We start from the raw sequence: 14,345 nt of genomic DNA on the forward strand, positions 1-14,345 counted from the left end.
CGACAACGAAGAATTTGTCACGCAGTCAAAACTCCATTCACAGCCGCGGGGCTGGAGAATGCCGGCGGCGGGGCTGGAGAATGCCGGCGGCGGGGCTGGAGAATGCCGGCGGCGGGGCTGGAGAATGCCGGCGGCGGGGCTGGAGAATGCCGGCGGCGGGGCTGGAGAATGCCGGCGGCGGGGCTGGAGAATGCCGGCGGCGGGGCTGGAGAATGCCGGCGGCGGGGCTGGAGAATGCCGGCGGCAGGGCTGGAAAATCCCGGCGGCGGGGCTGGAGAATCCCGGCGGCGGGGCTGGAGAATCCCGGCGGCGGGGCTGGAGAATCCCGGCGGCGGGGCTGGAGAATCCCGGCGGCGGGGCTGGAGAATCCCGGCGGCGGGGCTGGAGATTCCCGGCGGTTGGGCTGGAGATTGCCAGCCGCCGGGCTGGAGAATCCCAGCCGCGGGCGAGGTTGGAGAATTCCGGCCATAATGTTTTTGTCTATCTGAAGTTGGGTGTGTGCAGATTGCAATACAGTAATTAAAAAGGCGGGAATTGCGGACGAGTGAGAAGGTTGGATTTAGATACAGTACCCGCCGTGGCCAAAGCGCCTGCGCTCCAATAGCGCCTTTCCAGCCATGTATGGCCACTGTCGTCATGAGGAGAAATGCAGCAGGCAATTTGTGCACAAGATCCCAGAAATTAGAACAGATCCCAGTTGGTTGGTGAGGCCGGTAAGGCACAGAGGTTTTCTTTCTCAAGAGAGTTTATCGGCTTGTTCTCCTCACCCACTACCCAGTGTCCCAGCTATCCCCTATTTATACATTTTAATGAAACAATAATCAATAAATTAAACAAAAATGACAGGAGTGGGGCACTGCAGCTAAAACAAAACGTCAAAGAAAACCTGACCAAAATATTATTCCTGGGGTGATCTTGAACCCCCGACCCCCCCACAGTGCCCACTGGTCACAGAATGCCTGAGTGTGCTGATGGAATGCCCTATTTATATTTGCTCGAGGATTATTAATACTCATTACCCGATTGTCTTGATCTTAACAATGTAATTGTCATTAACAAAGAATCATAGAATCATAGAAACCCTACCGTGCAGAAGGAGGCCATTCGGCCCATCGAGCCTGCAACAATCCCACCCAGGCCCTACCCCGTAACCCTACATATCCCCTTAAACTATGCATCCCGGAACACTAAGGGCCAATTTAGCATGGCCAATCAACCTAACCCGCACATCTTTGGGAGGAAACCCACGCAGACATGGGGAGAAAGTGCAGACTCCGCAGAGACAGTCACCCAAGTTGGGAATCGAACCCGAGTCCCTAGAGCTGTGAGGCAGCAGTGCCACCGTGCCGTCCCCAAGGCATTCGTGAGCCAGTGGGGTTTTTAACGACAATCGACAATGGTTTCCATCATCTGCCATGGTGGGATTCGAACCCAGGTCCTCATAGCATTACCCTAGTGTGGTAAACCACTGTTAGCTTATTGCCCGTGTGTGTGACATGCCTGGACACGTCCCTGCCGGCCCTGCCTGGGACTCCTCCCCCCCCGGTCCAGGTATAAAGGTGACTGCTCCCCACCCCCCTGCCTCAGTCTCTGGACCAGTTCATCGGCATGGGTGTGCTCCAAGTCTTTTGCTAATAAAAGCTTATTTGTTCTTGCATACAAACTAGTCCTTGCTTGATTGATAGTGCATCACCTAGGTCTCTGGATTACTAGTCCAGTGACAAACCACTGCGTCACCACCTCCCCTTATATTAATGATGTAATTGATAATACGTTGACGATAACCAATCTGTTTTTAGTAATCCAGTAGTCGTTATTACTGATGTTGGCCTCCTCCATAGGTTACACAGTTGCAATCTTCACCAATGAAACCTGCTCATTTAGTATTATAATGGGATAAATGTGTGATACCTCCTCACTAGTGTAACATGAAGCACTGATTAAAAAATTCAGCCTTATGTGCCCAGGAGTAATAAGTGTTAATTACTGCTGACCATCATCTCTGACCCTGAAAATTGACCATTTTAATATGGAATCTCATTCCCACTGAAAAAGATAAATATTGAAGATTTTTAAAGAATAAATCATTTCATTCTTTTACTAGTTCTCCGTTTTGCTTTTCTGTCTCTGTTAATCCTCTGTGCATTTTCCACTTTTTATTTCATTTCCTGTTCAAATTTACTAGTTCACACTTCCCTGCTTTACAATCTGTGTGCCTCAGTGAAGAATCTTAAATCTGATTGATTTGAGAGCTTCCCAACCGCTTTCCCTCCTCATGATGCCACGATGACACAGTGGTTAGCACTGCTGCCTCACAGCACCAGGGACCCAGGTTCGATTCCCGGTTTGGGTGGCTGTCTGTGTGGAGTCTGCACGTTCTCCCCGTGTCTGCATGGGTTTCCTCCGGGTGCTCCAGTTTCCTCTGATATTCCAAAGATGTGCAGGTTAGGTGGATTGGCTGTGCTAATTGTGCAAGGTTACAGAGCAGAGTGGTAGCCCTGGGTAAAATGCTTTGTCATTTAGTCGCTGCAGTCGCGATGGGCCAAATGGCCTCGTTCTGCACTGTAGAAATTCTAGATTCTGTGCTACCCCGTAATAGACATCGATAACTAGAAATCTTCACTGACAAAACCCTCAAAATGTCTGTTGGTAAACATATGGGCAGCACGGTGGCACAGTGGCTAGCACTACTGCCTCACAACACTGGGGCCCTGGGTTCGATTCCCGGTTTGGGTGACTGTCCGTGTGACGTTTGCACGTTCTCCCCGTGTCTGTGTGGGTTTCCTCCGGGTGCTCCGGTTTCCTCCCACACTCTGAAACGGCATTGGCCATGCTAAACTCTCCCTCAGTGTACCCGAACAGGCGCCGGAGTGTGGCGACTGAGGGATTTTCACAGTAACTTAATTGCAGTGTTAATGTAAGTCTACTTGTGACTAATAAATAAAAAAACGTTTAAAAAAGTCATATGTGAGGTGATTGGCCAAAGCCATTCCTTTGCCACTCACAGCAAGAATGAGCCCACTATTGGCTCATTGGCACATTGCTCTTTGTGGGATCTTGCTGTGCATGGATTAGCCGCTGTAATTCCTACTTTCCGGCAATGACTACACTTCAAAAACATTGGTTGTGAGGGGGCTTTGGGAGGACATGAAAGGCAATATAAGAATGCAAGTCTTTGCAGATAATCCCCAAAATGATCACATTTGTGGTCTTTGGTTTGTAAATTAGATTGGCCATTCCGTCTGCTGTTTGTTCGAGATGAGTTCCTTTCCTTTGTGTGGGTCTCGTGATGGATCGGTAATGATATAATTTCATAGCATTTTAATTCTGACCTCTACCTCACCCGCATGATTACTGGGCTGTTTATGAAGTGCCGGTGGAGCAGTATATCACCACAAACCACAGTCTCCCTTCTCACGAGCTCTTGTCCAATTTTAATATACCTATCTGAATAATTACTCCATAAATTAGTGTGATGAATGGCCTCTCCTGAGAGTTATTGGAAGGGTCTCTGCCGTTTGGAGATTGTAATCATTTAATTATCATTTGTGAACTTGTGATGGGAAGGCGTGGGGTATTTTAAATCTTATTTTCATGAATGTCTCCATTTGCTTCTCTTGCCTCCGAAAAGCACTCAGTTCCTGCTAAGATCATTGCACAATAGAACAACAAGAGAGGCCATTCGGCCCATTGTACCTGTGTAAGCTCTCTGAAAGAACTATTCAGTTAATCCCCAACACCAATAAATTTGGAACATGTTCCCCTTCAAGAATTTATCCAAAACCATTTTGAAAATCATTATTGAATTGTTTAAAGTAAAAAGTTAAAGTTTAATTATTAGTCACAAGTAGCTTACATTAACACTGCAATGAAGTTACTGTGAAAATCCCCCCATTGCCACACTCTGATGCCTGTTCGGGAACACTGAAGGAGAATTTAGCACAGCCAATGCACCTACACAGCACGTCTTTCAGACTGTGGGAGGAAACCGGAGCACTCAGAGGAAACCCACGCAGATACGTGGAGAATATGCAGATTCCATACAGACAGTGACCCAAGCCAGGAATCGAACCCAGGTCTCTGGCGCTGTGAGGCAGCAGTGCTAACCACTGAGCCACCGTGAATTGTTCCTTTCAGGGAGAGCGTTCCAGATCAATATAACTCACTGTGTAAAAATAATTCTTCCCATCTCACCCCAGATTCTTACTCTGAAATCTAAAGTAAATCTCTGCCCTTATTTGTTCCATCAGAAATCTTCATGATTCTGAAGAGCACAGTTAGATCTTTGTTCTAAAGGGAACAAACCCTGCTCCTTCAGTCCTTCCAATTAAATGAGGATGATTCTGTCTCCCTGGTTCCATTCGAGTAAGTCTTCTCTGCCCCCGTCTCAGCCATCGATATCATTCCGAAAGGGGAGAATTGGATGGAGTCCTCTATCTGGAGTCTAACCAACAGTCTCGAAAGGATTATTGTAACATCATTGCTTCTGTTCGTTATGCCTCTGTTTATAAAGCCAAGAATCCCGTCTATTTCATTTTTTTCTGCAGCCTTTCCAACTGACCCTGCCATCTTCAAAGATCTGTGCATAAACACTCCAAGGTCCCTCTGTTCATGAACTGCCCTTAAGGTTTTACCTTTCAGTTTAGGTTGCATCAATTCCATTTTCCGACCAAATCTAATCGTTTCACGTGTCTAAGCATTGAATGAGATCTTGCCATGTTTTTGCCCATTTCACCAGCCCGCCTGTTTCATCCTGACTCTAACCTCCCTCCCTACATTTCCACGTCTTGGGTGGGATTTTCTGGCCCCGCTCGCCCCAAGACCGGAAAATCCCGCCTGAGGTCAACGGACCTTTGCGTGGTCCTGTCCCACCTGGTACAACTCGCGTGGCGAGCGGAACAGGAAAATTCCACCCCTTGTTTCACCTGCAATTATGTCCAGTGCGTCCAAGTCCGACTCACTAATCGGTATCAGAAAGATCATTGGCCCTGAGGCTAACCCCTCCAGGCCTGAGAAGCAACTGCTCACCTTTACTTTCTGTCTCTTGGCCAATTACATACCCAGGCTGCCTCGTTAATTCCATGGGCTTTAAATTGCCTTTTCTATGATGTGGCACTTTATCAAATGTCTTTTAAGAGTCTGTGCATCAACCACATTACCCTCATCAATCCGTTATTTCATCAAAGAATGTCGGCAAGTTAGTAAAATGATTTCCCTTTCACAAATCTCTGCAGGCTGTCATTTATCGACCTATGTTTTTCCAAGCGACAATTTTGTTGCAGATATTCTTTCTGACATAAGCGTGAAGCTGACTAGCCTGTAGTTATTGGCATTGTCTCTCCATCTTTTGGAACAGGCGTGTAACATTGTGTACACCGGCAGTTCCCTGACACCGTTCCCATTCCGATGAAGGATTAGAATATTGTGCTCAGAGTCCCTGCGCCTTTAGTCTCCCCTTTACCTTGCTCAGTAATGAGGGTGCATCTGATTGGCTGACCCTTCTACTGTGAGCACTGCCCCATCTTTAATCCATTTTTTAATCCTATCCAGTCTCTCCACCAGCCCCTCCTTTCCTCCTCTTCTCATTCTTCTTGGGTGATTCCTCAGGACTGAGGGTGACCTTCTTCCACTCTGTGGGTCCTGAGGTGACACTGCATCTGCGCCTCTGTCATGGGTAATGTTTGATGCCGCGGGTGGGTCGGATACTCGGATTTTGATCCACTCCTTCTGCCAATGCTTGACCTCCACCTGGGCCAGTCGGAGAGGTTGGAAATGGTGGTTGGCGCCTTCGCCGATGCTTCTCCCACCGTTTGAGCAACTCTCGAGCAAGTGATTCCCCCAAATTCCCTGGGTGACATGCGGCACAGTGGTTAGCACTGCTGCCTCACAGCACCAGGGACCCAGGTTCACTTCCGGCCTTGGGTCACTGTCTGCGTGGAGTTTGCACGTTCTCCCCGTGTCTGTGTGGGTTTCCTCCGGGTGCTCCGGTTTCCTCCCACAGTCCAAAGATGTGCAGGTCAGGTAGATTGGCCATGCTAGATTGTACCTTAGTGTCTTAAGATGTGTAGGTTAGGGGGATTAGTAGGGTACGGAGTTAGGGACTGGATGGGATAGTCTGTCAGAGAGTCGGTGTCGACTCGATGGGCCGAATGGCCTTATTCTGCACAGTAGGGATTCTATGAGTCAAATCGGTTGGGATGTTGTGTTTTTTTTCTTTGAGGACGTCGCAGAAATGTTTCCTTTGTCTTCCACGGTAACTGCTTCCCGTGGCAAAGTTTCGCGTGGAGGGCTTATCTTGGTAATCTTGTGTCAGGCACACGGATGATGCGGCGCCACCTAGTGTAGCGGATTAATCATAACCAGCGCCTCGTTACTGGGAATGTTGGCCCGAGAGAGGACATTGATATTGGAGCCACTGAGTTTGCTGGATTTTGCTGGATTTTGCTGAGATATCGTTGATGATATTTCTCCAAGGATTTGAGGTATTGGTTGTACGTTGTGCATGTCCCTGATGCAGACAGGAGCTGTGATATTGGCAGCATCCTCCACTGGATATCATAGCCATTTAGTATCTCAGCCATGCTCTCTGCAACGGTTTAGCTTTACCCTTCATTTTGATTACTGTATAAATATATATATGATGACGTTTGGATGTCACAGCCATCAATACCACCACCTCTGAACCCTCTTGGGATGTCACTGAGCTCTATCTCTGAATTGTTACTGGCTGGATGTCCCATGGGGCTGTATAAATCTCTTTCCAAACCTCTGCCCCTCCATTGCCCTGAGATGGGAATGTGAGTGCTCCAACTCACCCCCAGCGCACTGAGTCCATCAACATTGCTTCAATGGTTCAGTGGAGCAGCAGTGAGGCTGCAGCCTGCAGTCTGAGCCAGGAGGAAGCACTGTGACCGAGATAAACATTCCCATCTCTCCTTGCGAGTGGCAGGAAGCAGGAGGTGAATGAGTTGGGTTATGATGCAGCAGGAAAATAATACATCTGAAATTGCTGGAACTGAATCTCTCCCCTTGGGACTTGGTTGTGAAACACAAAGCCCCATCTATCACTCCCTGCTGTCAGTCAAACCATTTCAGGAGCAGAGGGTGATTTGTACTGGGCCTCTTCGGGGGGGAGGGGCGAGGGTCCCTCAAAATCTTACAGCAAACGGAGGCAGGTGTCACTCCTCTGTCTCCCTCAGATGAAGATCAGCCAGAACTGCCTGCTGGATCAGCTAGTCTCAGCTGGGTCGGCAATGGGGGCACTCCCGTTATCTTCAGTGTCCTGGGTTAACCAAGATCCCAACCCCTGATCACTATAGTGACATGTGAGTGTGTGTGTGTGTGTGTATACTTGAGTGTACATGTGACCATGTACATGTTTGATAGTGTGTGCGCGTCTGCCTATATGAGTGCATGTAACTGTGCTTGTGTAATGCATGTGTGTGAGACCATGTATGTGTTTGATCATGTGCGTGTGAGACTGTGCACATGTTTGTGTGTGTGTGACCATGTATACATTTGATTGTGTGTGTGAAATTAATATAGTGGTGTGCATGAGTACTTCAGTGTACATTCGCCTGTGCACTCATCTGATTTTGTGTACAGAGATATGTATGTGTGCCTGTATAATTGTGTGCGTGGCATATTCCAGTTTGTGTGTGTGTGCGTGTGCCTGTGGGTGCCAGGTTATTGCATGACTGGAGCTCACGAATGCTGCCCTTCATGAGGAAACCTAATCTCACTCATTGTCCTGGCTTCACCCTGGGGAGTGGAGATTTGGCCCAATGCTCGGAGCTGTGGGAACCCCTGGGAACATAATTGGACACCAGCAATATTGCAATGCCTGCCCGTACCCCCGCCCCTCCCCGTGCTGCAGCCATTGGTATGAGACATTCCAAAAACCATACTTAAAGAAGATTTAACAAGAACCGTCTCTGTGTATATTTCTGATGTGGAGATGCTGGTGTTGGACTGGGGAAGCACAATAAGAAGTCTCACATCACCAGGTTAAAGTCCAACAGGTTTATTTGGTAGCACAAGCTTTCAGAGCGTTGCTTTAACCTGGTGTTGTGAGACTACTTGCTGTGTATATTTCTATGAGAGCTGCTTGTTACAATGACCCGATTGCATGAAGTGCAGCCAATTGATTGCATTGGGTTTAATGTGCAGAATTCCTCCTCACATGCTTCACTTTACTAATTATTTACTGCATGACTCCCGGCCGGTTTTCATGTCTGTAACACTGGCACTCGGGCATTTACAGTTCATCACCAGTTCCTACGCGGCGTTGCTGCTGCTGGTTTGAAACGCGGTGTGCTGCTCTGCCCTTTGAATATTGAACGATGATCCCGTGGTTCCTGACGCGAGTTGAATCATCAGTTTGAGGTTGTCGTCTGTCTTAATTACAGTCAGTGGGGTCTGTGAGTCCATGAAAAGAGGAAAGTTCTGAAAGAAGCTACGACTCACTTGAGGTGCTCAACAGAGGCAGTGGGAGGAGGGGGGTTCCTTTTCTGAAATAAAGTTTTAAAAGTTTATTTATTAGTGTCACAAGTGGGCTTACATTAACACTGCAATGAAGTTACTGTGAAAATCCCCTAGTCGCCAAACTCTGGCACTTGTTCGGGTACAAAGAACAAAGAAAATTACAGCACAGGAACAGGCCCTTCGGCCCTCCAAGCCTGCACTGACCATGCTGCCAGTCTGAACTAAAACCCCCTATCCTTCCGGGGACCATATCCCTCTATTCCCATCCTATTCATGTATTTGTCCAGACACCCCTTAAAAGTCACTATCGTATCCGCTTCCACTACCTCCCCCGGCAGCGAGTTCTAATCATCGACCACCCTCTGTGTAAAAAAACTTGCCTTGTACATCTGAACACTAAGGGAGAATTTAGCATGGCCAACGCACCCTAAGAAGTTTAACAACACCAGGTTAAAGTCCAACAGGTTTATTTGGTAGCATGTGGCTGTTCTACCAAATAAACCTGTTGGACTTTAACCTGGTGTTGTTAAACTTCTTACTGTGTTTACCCAGTCCAACGCCGGCATCTCCACATCACAATGCACCCTAACCAGCACGTCTTTCGGACTGTGGGAGGAAACTGGAGCACCCGGAGGAAACCCATGCAGACACGGGAAGAACGTGCAAACTCCACACAGACAAGGACCCCACACACCCCGGACATTCTCTCTTCCACCACCTTCCATCGGGAAAAAGATACAAAAGTCTGAGGTCACATACCAGCCGAATCAAGAGCAGCTTCTTCCCTGCTGCTGTCAAACCTTTGAATGGACTTACCTTGCATTAAGTTGATCTTTCTCTACACCCTAGCTATGACTGTAACACTACATTCTGCACTCTCTCCTTTCCTTCTCTATGAACGGTATATTTTGTCTGTACAGCGCGCAAGAAACAATACTTTTCACTGTGTGTTAATACATGTGACAATAATAAATCAGATCAAAGCCAGAAATCGAACCCGGGGGGTCCCTGGCAGCAGTACTAACCGTTGTGCCACCGCGCCAACGGGTTGTTGCTATTCGAATGGTGTGAAGCTAAATGTTTAGTGAGGGTTGGAGAGGAGATTCACAATGGGGCTCTGTTACAGAGGGGGCAGCTTCGGGAGACTGGGCAGGCTGGTGTATGAACTCCGGGATTCTGTCTAATGTTATATGTTGTTGATGAAGATCTCAACCGTAATCCCCGGTACCCAACAAATTATTGCTGGAGTCAGAGAGTTGGACAGTTTCAAATTCTGCATGTTTTTATCGACTAAGGCAGAAGAATCAATCTTACATCCTAAACTTCACCTTGTCTACTCTGTACTGACGGCTTGCAGCATGTTCTGTGTCTATATCGTAAACATGTCGGATTGAAACTAATAATAGCCTCAGATATCCCGTACTGCATTAAAGTTTATTTATTAGTGTCACAAGTAAAGCTTACATTAACACAGCAATGAAGTTACTGTGAAATTCCCCTAGTCGCCACACTCCAGCAAAGTAAATTACAGCACAGGAACAGGCCCTATGATGCTTCAGAGAGACTCTCTGAGAGGTGGGGTGGGTTTACACACATGCTGCTGTTCTGGGGAGGGAGGTGTGACAGACTCAGCTCTGATCTCCATTAACTGGATGTTGCCCCCAGGTTCAAATGCCCCCACTTAATCGGGACTCTGACTGGACATATGGCTGAAGGTTCAATCACACAGAAAGCATAAAAATTATAGAATCCCTTCAGTGCAGGAGGAGGCCATTCAGCCCATCGAGTCTGCACCGACCACAATTCTTCCCAGGCCCTATCCCTGTAGCCCCATTTATTTACCCTGCTAGTCCGCCTGATTGGTTAATTTAGCATGGCCAATCAACCTAACCCGCACATCTTTGGAGTGTGGGAGGAAACCGGAGCACCCGGAGGAAACCCATGCAGACACGGGGAGAACGTGCAAACTCCACACTGACAGTGACCCAAGCCGAGTTTCCTCCGGGTGCTCCGGTTTCCTCCCACAGTCTGAAACACAATGCTGATTAGGTGTGTTGACCCGAGCAGGTGCTGGCCTGTGGCAACTACGGGAGTTTCACAGTAACTTCATTGCAGTGTTAGTGTAAGCCTTACTTGTGACTAATAAATAAACTTTAACAGACAGTGACCCGAGGCAGGAATTGAACCCAGATCCCTGGTGCTGTGAGGCAGCAGTGCTAACCACTGTGCCAGCAACACTCGCAGCCCATAAATGAATTATAAAGAACTTTGCACAGCTTTTTTTGGCTTCTTTCTCACTCTGAGTGGGACTGTTACAAATTGTTTGTGTCATTGGCCTAGTTTTATTCTGAGGATTTGTGTTTCTGAAGCTATATTCGCCATGTCTTTTTATAGATACTGTGGGTTATTGGCCCATTGTCATCAACACCAGTCTGCCTGGAGATATCAACTACAAGTGTACAATTAATATTTTCCCCACGGAGATCACTTTGTTGATGTACAAGATTTCTTTCTTGCAAATATTTACTTGTGACTCATCTCTGCTCACCACCTCAGCGAGCAGAATCATGCATAATTCCTCTTTCAAATACCCGGATGTGCAACATTCATGACACCATGAGCAATGGCAAAATAATGAGTAATGCCAGCTTGCTGGCCCTCCTGCCGAGCAGTAGGTGTCGCCACCCTTCCAGTATCATCCTGGAATCTCTTCATCTCGATCAAGTTTGCTCCGAGGAGAACAACCAAACTTCTCCAGTCTCTCCACGTCATTGAAATTCTTCATCGCTGGCTCCGTTCTGGTCAGTCTCCGCTGCTCCATTTCCAAGACATTGCCATCCCATTGGGGAGGCGATGGCCTAGTGGTATTATCGCTGGACTATTAATCCAGAAACTCAGTGCGTGTTCTGGGGACATGGGTTCGATTCCCACCACGGCAGATGGTGGAATTTCAATTCAATAAAGAATATCTGGAATTAAGAATCTACTGATGATCATGAAACCATTGTCGACTGTCGGGAAAGGCCATCTGGTTCATTAGAATAATAGAATCATACAGTGCAGAAGGAGGTCATTTGGCCCATCGAGTCTGCACTAACTACAATCCCACCCAAGCCCCATCACCATAACCCCATGCATTTACCCTGCTGGTCCCCATGACACTAAGGGGCAATTTAGCAAGGCCAATCCACCTAACCTACACATCTTTGGACTGTGGGAGGAAACTGGAGCACCCGGAGGATACCCATGCAGACAAGGGGAGAATGTGCAAACTCCACACAGACAGTCACCCAAGCCGGGAATCAAATCTGGGTCCCTGGGAGGCAGAAGTGCTAACCACCATGCCGCCTAAAGGACTAATGCCCTTGAGGGAAGGAAGTCTGGCCTACATGTGACTCCAGACCCACAGCAATGTGGTTGACTTTCAACTGCCCTCGGGCAACCAGGGATGGGCAATAAATGCTGGCCCAGCCAGTGACGCACACGTCTCATGAATGAATAAAACAAAATCCTTCCTGACATGTGCTGCTCAGAATTGGCCACAATACTCGATCTGTAGCCAAATGGTTTATAAATATTGACTAGAACTTCTTTGCTTTGTCTGTGAAGTGAAGGATCTTTTTCAACATCATACACTTTGACAAAAAACACACAGGATTACCAATGGTCTTTAATCTGTCATGGATGCTAATTTTGTAACAGTGAGAGACTGTCTCACACCTTGTCAGCAGCGTGATATTCTATTTGACTGGTTATCTTTTAATACATTCCTGCACAGTATGGCCCATTAATTTCTAATTAAACGCAGTCCATGTGTTTAGAGTTCACTCCAGTTGTCGCATTCCAAGCTGTAAAATATTACATTTAACAGCCAGAGAGTGGATTTGCACGCGATTGCAAGACCTTGATTAAAAAGTCTTTTCCTTTTACGATCATTCCAGACGCTCCATGCTTTCTGATAGTCGCCCATCTCCCGTTAATTATGGCCCTGAGGTAAAAACCCAGGAACAGTTGCAACAGCCAGTGAGAGTGTCAGCTCCGGTTAAGCAGTGGTCTGACAGTCAACCAAATGATTTGATTTGATTTGATTTGATTTGATTTATTATTGTCACATGTATTGGTATACAGTGAAAAGTATTGTTTCTTGCGCGCTGTACAGGCAAAGCATACCGTTCATAGAGAAGGAAAGGAGAGAGTGCAGAGTGTAATGTTACAGTCATAGCTAGGTTGTAGAGAAAGATCAACTTAATGCGAGGTAGGTCCATTCAAAAGTCTGACAGCAGCAGAGAAGAAGCTGTTCTTGAGTCGGTTGGTTCATGACCTCAGACTTTTGTATCTTTTTCCCCACGGAAGAAGGTGGAAAAGAGAGAATGTCCAAGGCATGTGGGGTCCTTAATTATGGTGTCTGCTTGTCCGAGGCAGCGATGTAGACAGAGTCAGTGGATGGGAGATGGACTGGGTTTCATTTACGACCCTTTGTAGTTTCTTGCGGTCTTGGGCAGAGCAGGAGCCATACCAAGCTGTGATACAACCAGAAAGAATGCTTTCCATGGTGCATTGGTAAAAGTTGGTGAGTGTTGTAGCTAACATGCCAAATTTCCTTAGTCTTCTGAGAAAGTAGAGGCATTGGTGGGCTTTCTTAACTATAGTGTCAGTGTGGGGGACCAGGACAGGTTGTTGGTGACCTGGACACCAAGTAACAGTGATCGTGTCTTGGCGTAGCCCATTATCATTGGGGTTAGAAGAAGCAGGAGAAACCTTCTTACCAAAGAGCGGTTACAACGTGGACATCACATTGAGCATTTGAGGCTAATAACCACATTTAAGGTGAAGTGATTTTGCTGCAATTGTAGAGGGCCTTGGTGAGGCCACACCTGGAGTATTGTGTGCAGTTTTGGTGTCCTTATCTGAGGAAGGGTATCCTTGCTATAGAGGGAGTCCAGCGAAGGTTTACCAGATGGATTCTTGGGATGGCAGGTCTGTCATATGAGGAGAGACTAAATCGATTAGGATTATGTTCATTGGAGTTTAGAAAAGCAAGAAGTCTTACAACACCAGGTTAAGGCTGCTTCTTCACCAGGTGGGACTCACCTGATGAAGGAGCAGCACTCCGAAAGCTCGTGATACCAAATAAACCTGTTGGACTTTGACCTGGTGTTGTGAGACTTCTTGTGCCCACCCCAGTCCAAGGCCAGCATCGTCACATCGGGTTTAGAAAAGTGAGAAGGGATCTCATCGAAACTTATAAAATTCTAACAGGGTTGGACAGGGTAGATTCAGAAAGAATGTTCCCAATGGTGGAGGAGTCCAGAACTACAATGCTACCAGGACTTGACAGTTGAGTTATGAGGAGAGGCTGGATAGACTGAGACCTTTTTCTCTGGACTGGAGGAAGCTTAGGGGTGATTTTATAGAGGTCTATAAAATAATGAGGGGCATAGATAAGATAGATAGTCAATATCTTTTCCCGAAGGTAGGGGAGTCTAAAACTAGAGGGCATAGGTTTAAGGTGAGAGGGGAGAGATACGAAAGGGTCCAGAGGGGCAATGTTTTCACTCAGAGGGCGGTGAGTGTCTGGAACAAGCTGCCAGAGATAGTAGTAGAGGCAGGTACAATTTTGTCTTTTGTACAACTTCATTTACTATCCTTTAAACACTTACCCAAAACCAAATCTATAACCAGTTTTCAATAGATCCCAACTCCAGAAGCTTTTTGGGTGAGAAAGTACCTCATCCTTTTGAGTAAGGCAATGCTCCCTAATACCACCCTGAATTGCCTCACTCTCATTTAAGGTATGTTTCCTTTGTGGAGTTTTGAACTCCACCAGCTCCACCACCCGAACCATTCCCACCATCCCCCAA

This window comes from Mustelus asterias, chromosome 11 (assembly GCF_964213995.1).
Source record: "Mustelus asterias chromosome 11, sMusAst1.hap1.1, whole genome shotgun sequence".
NCBI classification, from domain to species: domain Eukaryota; kingdom Metazoa; phylum Chordata; class Chondrichthyes; order Carcharhiniformes; family Triakidae; genus Mustelus; species Mustelus asterias.